The following is a 10,095-nucleotide window of genomic DNA, read 5'->3' as shown; positions in this document are numbered from 1 at the left end:
ATGAATGCGGATTTTGAGATTCAGTCTTTGGAATTACAAGTCAAGGGTTATTAAGCTAATTTAAATGCTTAAGAGGCAATATAACCACAAGAGGTGCACCAAGGGTATCAATCTCCACCAAGAACATTGCAGTGCCTACTGCTTCCCTCAGTGCCTACAGAATAGGGCAGCCCTTGAGGATGGGGGAAAACTACATTCAGATCCTTCCATCCTTAGAAGATCCATCCCACATCTTTTGCTTTTCCAGATATCAAGACATTTTTTCAAGATATGAAGAATTGTTCATTCCCAGAGTTTCAGATAGGAAAGAAGCTTCAGCCCCGTGCTGAAGTTACATCACTGCCTTTCAAAAAAAAGTTTAGCTGAACAAGAAAGCAGTGCATACGACTGTCCAGACCAAGGTGTCAGCACCTTCTGACAGGACTGGAGAGTGCCACCTATTTTCCCAGCACTGTTCAACACAAGAACCCTAAAAGAGCCCTTGAAAGCCCTTGAAAGTGAGTAACATCACTACTCACTAGAAAAATCTGTTCTCTATAGATATTTGTTTTTTTTCCTGGGGGGACAGTTTCCCCCAAGGCAGGCATGTGTCCTAGGATGCACTGTGAGCACCCAGATCTCCCCAGCAGTGCAAGGAACCTCAGGAGTGGAGCTTAGACACTGGACTCTGTTGAGAAGCCAAATGTGAAATACTGGTTTCTGAGTAACAAGTGCTGTGGCTTCTGAATTTTTTGGATCTGGCATAGGTCATCCTTTAGGCATTAAGGGCATGTCCAAGTGGGAATTTCACCATTGGTCTTTGTAAAAGGAGGCTCAGACTGCTTAAGGCCATCATCCCCTGGGTTACTGCTGCCTAGGAAAGTCTGTGAGAAAGCTAAACTGAGAAGGAGAGAGAGGGACAGACAGACAGACAGACAGACAGGCATTCTCCTTGAACATCAGAGATATTTTTTATGGTATAATCAACTCCAAGAAATCAAACACAACCTCTCAGCCTTCCAAATAATGAAAATCAGATTTACAATTATTTATATACATGTATAAATCTACAGCACACACTTATATAAATAATATATATACACATTTCTATATAAACATAAATACATTTTTGTGCATGTATAAAATACACTTTTATATACACACACACAGCTTCATCTCTCTACTATAAAGATTTCAGAATCCTTCACAAATGAAAGATTGTCTCACAGCCACTTGAACGCAGAAAAGGGGGCTTCAAGAATAAAATCCATGAAGCACTTTGGTCCACCACTATGTCAGATATTCTGAATATGTGATATTATGGACCCTGTGCTTTGCTGTTGCTTGTACAGTGAGATGATAGAAAGGCAGAGATCCAGCTGTAGTACAAGTTTACTATAAAAGCTGTGTCTCTTTATGTGCAAATGGGGTCAGGGAAGTCTCAGAGGTGGTTGTGACCTTGACGTATTGTTCAATGTGAGGGAGGGTGACCCTTTATATCTGCTCCAGGAATGCAGGGACCTGGGTTCTCCTTGCCAGTGCTGTGTATCTCAAGACGTTAGAGGAGATGTTACATCTAATGGGTTTCACTTAACACATCAAAGGAGGTTTGCATTCTCCTATGGAGCAGTTCACACTCCTGAGCTCTAAGGTAGAATGTGTTTTGCTGGAGGTCTAAGATGTACTATGTTATGTGCAACCCTTCAGACGAGGATCTTTGAACCTGATCTCACACTCAGCAAACCTGGCTTGCTCCAGCTCTCCTGTGGGCTTCCTGTGTGGCATTTGGAAATGCGTTTATCCATCCCATGCCTCAGTTCTGCCCGAAAAAATGGGAATCGTGTTTTTATCTCCCAGGGGACTGGGAGGTGAGGTTTTCACAGACTGCGAAATGCTAAATCTGAGGGCCAGTGAGGTATACAGACATTACTTCAATCTCCCTTTCTTTTATTACAGCGTGCTGTACATAAGTCAGCTGCTCCTATCAGCATAATACAAAAGCAGATGTGTGAGATGTGCAGCTAAATTTTCTAATGTTACTTTTTACTGTGCCTGCATTTTTCTTTTGTGTAAAATTATGACCTTTTAAATATCAAATAGACTATATATTATTACAGAACAGTTGCTCAGTTTCTTATACGAAACAAGTATGTTTTCCATTATATTCACCAGGTGCATTCTATAAAAGGGGCGTTTATGGTAGAATCATATATATTTCAATAAAGGCTTAGTAGTTTTATGTCAGAGAGAGGTAGTCCTGAAACCAAAACCATACATTTCAGCTTCATTGAAATTGCTTTTTTGTCTGAAATAAGGTAAACCCTCAAATGGGAACAAAACATATTGGGCATTACACAGCTTTTAGAGAAAGCACTTAAGATTTAGGGCTGAAAAAAATATATATATGGATAATTTAGATGGGATTAAGGAAAGTTGGAAAACATTATAAAACCCTGTAAAAATAGGCAGCGAGTTGCATAATACTACAAAACCTGGAAATTGATATCTCTATTTTTATTATTTGGAATCTTCCTTGGGAAAATGGTTAATTAAAACTAAACCATTGAAACGGTAATGTACAACCCTGTCTGGAGCAGAAGCTTGAAACAGTAAATTCTGGAGCAAGGCTGTGCATCAGCACAAAAGCACTGAACAGACATGACTGGAAAAGCTCAGCTTCTGCTGTGTTGCATCTATTAATCTAGTATCTCTGTGTATACAACTCAAACCATTTTACAAATATTTATCATTTGTAGGAGGAGATGTTGCCAAGACCTATCTTAATACTGTGACCATAAATAAAGCGTCCCAACGCAGAACCCTAAATTTAAAACAAACGGCATGGAGAAGGTGGGGACAAACAATCTTTGTGAAATATGAGCCAGCCTTCAGTCTTAAGTCACACACAGAAGAAATCTTTGATATTGAAAAATCTAAAGAACTTGCGAAGATTTCATTTTCCAGCCATTATCCATGACTTCTGCAAGTGTTTTCCATTGTTACAGCTTTATTCAATATATTGTATTTTTTTCATCAAGTTCTTAAACCAGCCTCATCCTCTCTATCTCCTTGCTTTCCTGGAGAACATCAAAAAAACTGGCTAACGTGTCACGGGGTTTGTTCTCACATCTTCTCTCCAGCATGAGAAACAGGTGAAACCATCCTATTTCAGACAAATTCCAAAAAGACTTACCCATTACTTACAGAGAACAACCACAGCAGCTATGAGCCAAAATACTCCTTTTCAGAGGGAATGCAAAATCCTACAGACCTGAGCAAAAACCACCTACTATCGAGGCAAGTTGAAGCTTTTCCTATGCATAATTTATTTCATGAGCATCTGCTTTCTTAAATATTCTCCTGCGGCTCTAGTGAAGCGCTGCTGTCAGACAGAAGATAATCAGACACATATTGTCAGGCATTGAGCTATCATGGCAGAAGTCTTTGGGTTCATTAATAGAGTGGACTGGCCCTTTCTGGCTGCTGAAACCTGTAAGTGTAATGCATTAGTCTCAAAATAAGACACTGGTTTTGATTCACACCAAACATGAGAGGCATCCAACCCTGGAAGACAATGCCTTGGAGAAGTAGCTCCCTTTGGAGAAGAAAAACCTGCACACTGGCCATTTATAAGCCAGAGCCAATGCTGGCACATCTGTACTGTCTGTTGGGAGAAGATCCTGGAATAAATTATTCCTTCAGTCACACCCAGATTTTATTTACTTATTTTTTTGTGTGTGTGTGTGTGTGCTGCAAAGTGCTGAAATCCAAGTAGGAGCCCAGAAGCAAGCCACCATGTGTTTGGTGTGAAAAGCCAGAAAGCAGAGACCTGGAGCAAATGAAACCAAGGGAATACATGCCTTTTTTTTTTTTTTTTTTTTTTTTTTTTTGTCATGGGTGGATTACTTGGTGCCTTCTGATGCTGTTCTGTGCTCATTCTTTCTGCTGATTTCAATCTCTGCTAAACTGAGCCTTGGTTTTGGGAATAGCTTGTTATTGCACATCTGCAGAAATATTGCACAATATTAACTTTCAGCAGCCTTGGGCCAGTGTGCCCTTTGTGCGGCTGATGCATTCTGCTGGCCTTGAACCGTGACTGCAAATAATGAAGCTGTGTTGACTCAGGGTTTATTTCTGATAATTCTGATAAATCTCAGAATAAATCTCACCACCACCACCACCCCCCACGTGCCTTTTTTTTGCTCCTAATACGTACATGTTTTCTCCAAATCTTTAGCCAGATCATATCCAAACAAAATGTCTCTGTGCTGTTAAAGGTGTCCCAATCCCAAATGTATTTCTATGAGAACAAATAGCAGCCAGGGAGAGCAGTCACAGGTTTATGTCATTGTGGTAGGTAGGAAAGTTGGTGTTGTCAGGTATGTTCCAGTGCTGGGCACACAGGTATGTGTCTCACCCTTGCTCTTGTCTTAATTTATTCAGATACTGTTAAAACTGGCACAGCTATCACTTACCCCATCCAGTTCCTTCTGAATTCACCTATCTGTATAGCTCTTAGAGGAAAAAAAATGGCATTTCAGCATAAAATCTATGTGGTTATACAATCATGAATGTCTTTTGAAAGGCTGGAGTCTTTCCTCTCCTTGGGGGGGGCGGGAGGGGGTCACAGAGTCAGGGCTGTGGTGGGAGGCAGGGACAAACACCCTGAGCTCACACCACCACAGTCACTGCCTGAGCTGGAACCAGTCTGACCACTGGCAACCAGTGAGCCACAGGGGTCGGGGCACCCACCCTTTGTCCCTTGGTGTGCTTCGTGGTGGGGACGCGGTCTGCTGAGGGGCTGCTTTGAAGCTGCTCTTTGAATAAGAAACCTTCTACGCAGGTCCCACCAGAACAGATTCAAATTCCTGCCCTCCTTCACCCGGAGCAGCACTTTCATCCCAGATCACTCCAAATTAGGCAGAGAAAGGATTACATCTGATTCTCTGCATTCCCAGCCAGTAGAGTAGCCTTTAGCAGCTGAGCCTGTCTCAATCAGTCTATCCCCAGTCCTTCCTGCTATAATCCAATGTATCTCAGTAAAACATTTCAGCTTTGCCCAAGCTGCCTTTCTGGGTGCGGAGGAGAGGGATGGCTGCAGGCAGCTTGGCTGCAGCTGCTGGACACGGCAGGACAGATGCTGATACCCTTTGCCCATGTTCTCTATCACCATTACAAAAACCAGGGTGTGAATCAAGCCTGTGCTATTTTGGACTCACTCCATTGCCTGAAATAGGCAGACCTACCCAAGCTCTTGGGTTTCTTTCTTTTCTTCCATCCCAATGCAAAGGGCTGTTCCTCCCTTGAGATGCAGGAAAATATCCTGAGCCCAGCACAGCTCCTCAGGGCCATGATTTATACACAGCACTGCAGATGCACTTTTTAAAGCAGGCAGGCTTAAAAATGACTCCCCTTAATAGAGATTAAATATTGATTACCTAAGTAATAGCTCTGTCTGCAATAGGAAATAGATGTGGAGCAACCCCCACATATCAGTTGCACATTATCTGAGGAAATATCGTACCAAAATTGCAAATTCTGTTCTAAAACCATCCTCATCTTCTATCTTGATGCATACAAATATGTTTATGAACATATATGACTATAAATATATATATACACACACACACACAAACTCATCCTTTAACTTTCCCTGGAAATCCAGCTCATTTAACTTCTCTGGTGATTACTTAACATTTTCAGTCACGCCGTTCCTGCATCTTCCCTCTTTGCTTGGCACACTGCGTGTCCTCACCGATTTGGAAAGCAAATGGTACAGAAAACTGGGGCTTGCTTGCAGCGTGCCAGCCGTGTGACATGAGCGTGCCCCCTGCCAACGGGCTGCGTCGTGTGGTGTGGCAATGTCACTGGCGTTGTGTCACGCGAGGATGGGGAGGGACGGGGAGGACGTGGTGTGAGATGACCACAGTGACCACGGAATGCTGGGGTGCAGCACAGCGAGACCCATGGACATGTTTGCCATGTGGCATCAAAGAGCTGGAAAGAAGCCACCAGGTCCCTGGGGGAGAAGATGTAGACCCTTTCTTTCTCTCTTCCCCTTTGCTCTTCTCCATTTTATGGATCTGGGGGTCTCCAGTGTTTCAGTTACTCATTCAGCTGGCTCTGGGCTCCTATCAGCTCTGCAGCTCTCAGAGCTGCTCAACCCAGTCCTCATGAGTTTGGCTCCTGCAGACCTGCCAAAGCCAGTGGCTGATCCCTGCTGCAGCAAGCTGACTTTAAAGAGGCAATCTTCTTTGCCAACTGTTATTGCAGGACTTTGCTTATCTGCTCAATTTGTTGGGAAAAGATAGCAATTTTCCCTGACCTTTCCCTTCAGAGATAACATCAAAGCAAGGTTAGATGTTAGATAAAGCCCAGGGACATGTGTCCTCCATTCCAGTTTGCAGCAGCGTGTCCTGTCAGCAGAGTGCACAGCATCTTTGAAGCACATGAACATCAGACAGAAATTGGAAAGATGTCTGCAATAGCAGCATTGGTCTCATTACTCCGTTCATCTTTCATGAATCATGAGAGCATAAAAGGCTTTTTCCCTCCTGTAGGATGTCCCCCTTGCTGCCGCAGCCAGCTGAACACCTGTCTGCTGGGAAACTCCAATACTCATAATATTCATGGGAAATTTCCTCGGTCGGTAAGACCACCTGGCAGCGTAGCAGGGCTCCTGCACTTGACAGCGCTGTGCATTCCCACCCTCACTCCAGCTCGCCAACAGAATTAAAGGTGATGGTTTTACCCCATACCCTGCGTAGGTGTAATTTGCTGTATGGTTGATAAGCATTACATAGGTGAACATTTCTCAGACACAATTTTTCTCATAAAGATTTATTTATTTATTTATTTAACACCAGAGGCAGATTTCATCATTTAAATGGCGGCAGTCTAGACGAGATCTGAGACTCTTGTCTCTGCAGAAATTCCCCCCAATAGTTTTCTGATGCCAGGAGTTGTTTGTAAGGGACACGCATTGACAACTTCATTGCAGGATTTCTCAAGGCCCTTTTCTTTCCAAAGATCTACAGGTCTCGATTTCCAGAGGCTCACTACTAATGAACTCTTTTGTGTCCTTCCTAAAGAGATTAGCATCATCACACTGTCTCTCAGGTGAGTAAGCCATAACATGAAAACAGTTACAAGTAAAACAAAGAAAGCTGGTGTTCAAAGATGAAAAATCTACTTGGTGCCTGGCTCCGTTTCATCCTCCACAGGAACGAGGCATCCAGCTGACACACATCCACAGGCAGGCAACAGTGTGAGAGTCCTGCCAGGAGAAGCTGAATTAAGACTCAAATGGTGTGAGCCAGGCCAGCAGGCTGAAAAATCACTCATTGTGTTGCCAGATGCTTTGGCTTGGGCTGGGGATAGTAACACGGTCCTTTTTAGCACTTGTCTGAAACAGGCGATCTGGCAGCGAGGCGCCCAGAGCAGTTCAGAAACGAGTTATGTGTCAGCGAGTCCCTGTGAATTTGAGTGGGACCCAGGCTGGAGACACAGTTTGTCAAGACCCTATAGCAAATTCATGTGGCTGCACCAGAAATACTCTTTCTTCGCACGGCTGCATCTTTCCTGAAGGCATATGTAGAGAGAGATGGCAAGAAAAAGGGTGGAGTGATGCAGTTATCTGGGGGTTAGAAATATCCTTCTGCTTGCAGCGGCTGTGACTGCAACTACAAAACTCCCAGAGTGGCCAGAGATCTCGAAATACCCTGCTGGCTTCTGTTGGTTTATTTTAAACAAAAGTTTTTGAGATTATTGGTCTAAGTGTAAATTTGATAGCAGCATCAATTGATCCAAGCACATCTTATATTACCAAAGGTAAGATTCAGGATATGGGTGCCCAGGTCCAGGTGACAGCATACCTCCATCCTACATGCGTCCTAGAGACACCGTGTGAGGAACTGAGACACAGAAGCATAAAGGATGACAGAGACTGCAAAGTGATGCAGTAAAACCTATGTATGCCTGAGCTTGTACATCACGAGCGCGTTTCCAAAAGCCAGGCACAAGAGTGTGAGCTCAGGATGAAATAACAGCCTTTCAGCCCAACATGTCTGCGCATATGTTGACTCTCTGAGGCTCCAGCAGTTTAATGTGGCACCATTTGCACCAATGTGCATTTATACCTCGTACATTTTTATTTTTTTTTCACACCCTTCAGAGCCATTGCAGGCCTCCTAGAGGAGCTCTGAACATGTAAAACGACCACCCTCAGAGGTCCCAGAGCATGTGCTGAGGTCAGTGGTCTCTGAGGGTCTGAAGGAAAGCATCACTGCTCCCAGAGAGATGCATGGCAGCAGTGCACCAAGAGACCCTCCTCTTGGTTTCCAGTTCTCTGGTGTGTGAAAAACACCTTAATTCAACATCTTAATTCAGGAAAAAACACCTGCAATTCAACATTGATCCAAATTCTAGCAGGAAAAAGGAAATTCACTGTGGTCAGGTGTCTAAAACTGGTGTTTCATTAACATATTAGCTCCATCCTAGCTCATTAAAAACATGTATTCATCTTCATTTTATCAATCCTGTCTGTGGCATCACAGCTGGGTTATGAATCTGTCGTCTGATCTGCCCATTTCCTTGCTTTTAATATTTCAAAACCATCATTAAAAATGAATACAGGCAGAAATTTAAATCTCAGATAATTATCACTAACCAATAATTGGTTTTCAGCTGGCATATTTTGTGCCAGGTGAAGCAGATATTCCTTTAGCTGTCCTGAAAAGTATACTCACCGGGAAAAGTCTTGATATTTTCAGCAGAATCAGGTTTGTCCTATGTTCCAGGTAATAGCTGCAATATTTAGTTTTCAACTCTATTTAAATGCATGTAAGTTTTTAACTAAAATTGATATTTCTATGGAAAGAAGGACCCATTGTGAAAAGGTGCTCTACTGAAAACCTAATGTTCTGTTGAGGGAAACATATTCATTACAATTTTTTTAATCAACTTTTTTATCCTTACAAAGATATGTTAACTGCTGCTAAAACTGATGAAAAATCTAAAATAATAATAAAAAAATATGTAGTTGTATTGTGCATAATTTTTTTTAACAAGGATTTAGTCAGAGTGAGAACTTAGCCTGAAAAGGAAGCTCAGCACCAGCAAGAAATTGAGCTTGCTTGATTTTTAAAGCATGTTTAAATAGTATCAAACACAAGCAAACATAAACCATAAGGAGTGAACAGAAGTCTGTCTTTTCAGAAGTATGGGAATTAATCAGGAGGAGGAAAATTGAAGTTGTGACCAATCCACAGTCGCTGGGGATGCTTTTTATTCTCATGTGTGTGTATCAGATGCCCTGATTCTCCTTTCATTGACACAGTTGTGAATTGGAGGCAAGTTTTGGGGGAGTTCGCCTGTTACAGCCTCAAGAGACCCGAACAGATTGTACTGACGGATTACAGAACAGATCCTTTTGCATGAACACTTGTAGAAATTGTCTGAATGCACTTAGTTATGAAGAAATTATCAGGAATCTAGACTACGTGCTGTGCAACTAGATCCAGTGAAGCACGGAGCACCTGCCTATCCTGGTGCATCTCTCCGAGGGCCACCCCGTGAGTTGTCCAAAGCAAGCAAGACCCAGCACAGCAAACATCTGCAAGGAGATTGTGAGCGTTCAGCAGAAAGCAGCAAAGTGAAAAATGCACAAGGGAAACTTAATTTTTGCTGAGGATTTATCAGATTCACAGACACAGGGCTTGGAAGCAAGAGATTACGGAGACAGTGAGATCCCGTCTGAACGCAGCGGTCCTGTCTTCGTTTATATCTACAGAGAGTTTGGCCGTTCTCCATATTGATTTTGGGCCCAGCCCTCTGAAGGCAAGGCTCTGCTCCTTAAATCATTGCGGTGACGACTAGGAGCAGATTAAAGGCGTCAGGATTTGGCCCTTTGTAGATTAATAAAGGCGTGCTGAATGGGAATTTTGTCTTTGTGATTTTCTTGGAAGTGAACGAATAAAGTGCTTTGATCTAGAAGGCAAGTGTGAAAGGTCACTGGCTAAGCATGTGTGCTGAAGTGCCCTGAGCCATCCAAACGATCAGCATAAATTAGAATCTGACTGCCCCGCTTTATTCATCTTTATTGATGTCTATATAGCT

This window comes from Oxyura jamaicensis, chromosome 4 (genome assembly GCF_011077185.1).
Source record: "Oxyura jamaicensis isolate SHBP4307 breed ruddy duck chromosome 4, BPBGC_Ojam_1.0, whole genome shotgun sequence".
Lineage (NCBI taxonomy): Eukaryota > Metazoa > Chordata > Aves > Anseriformes > Anatidae > Oxyura > Oxyura jamaicensis.
Note: the sequence above shows the minus strand (reverse complement) of the source record.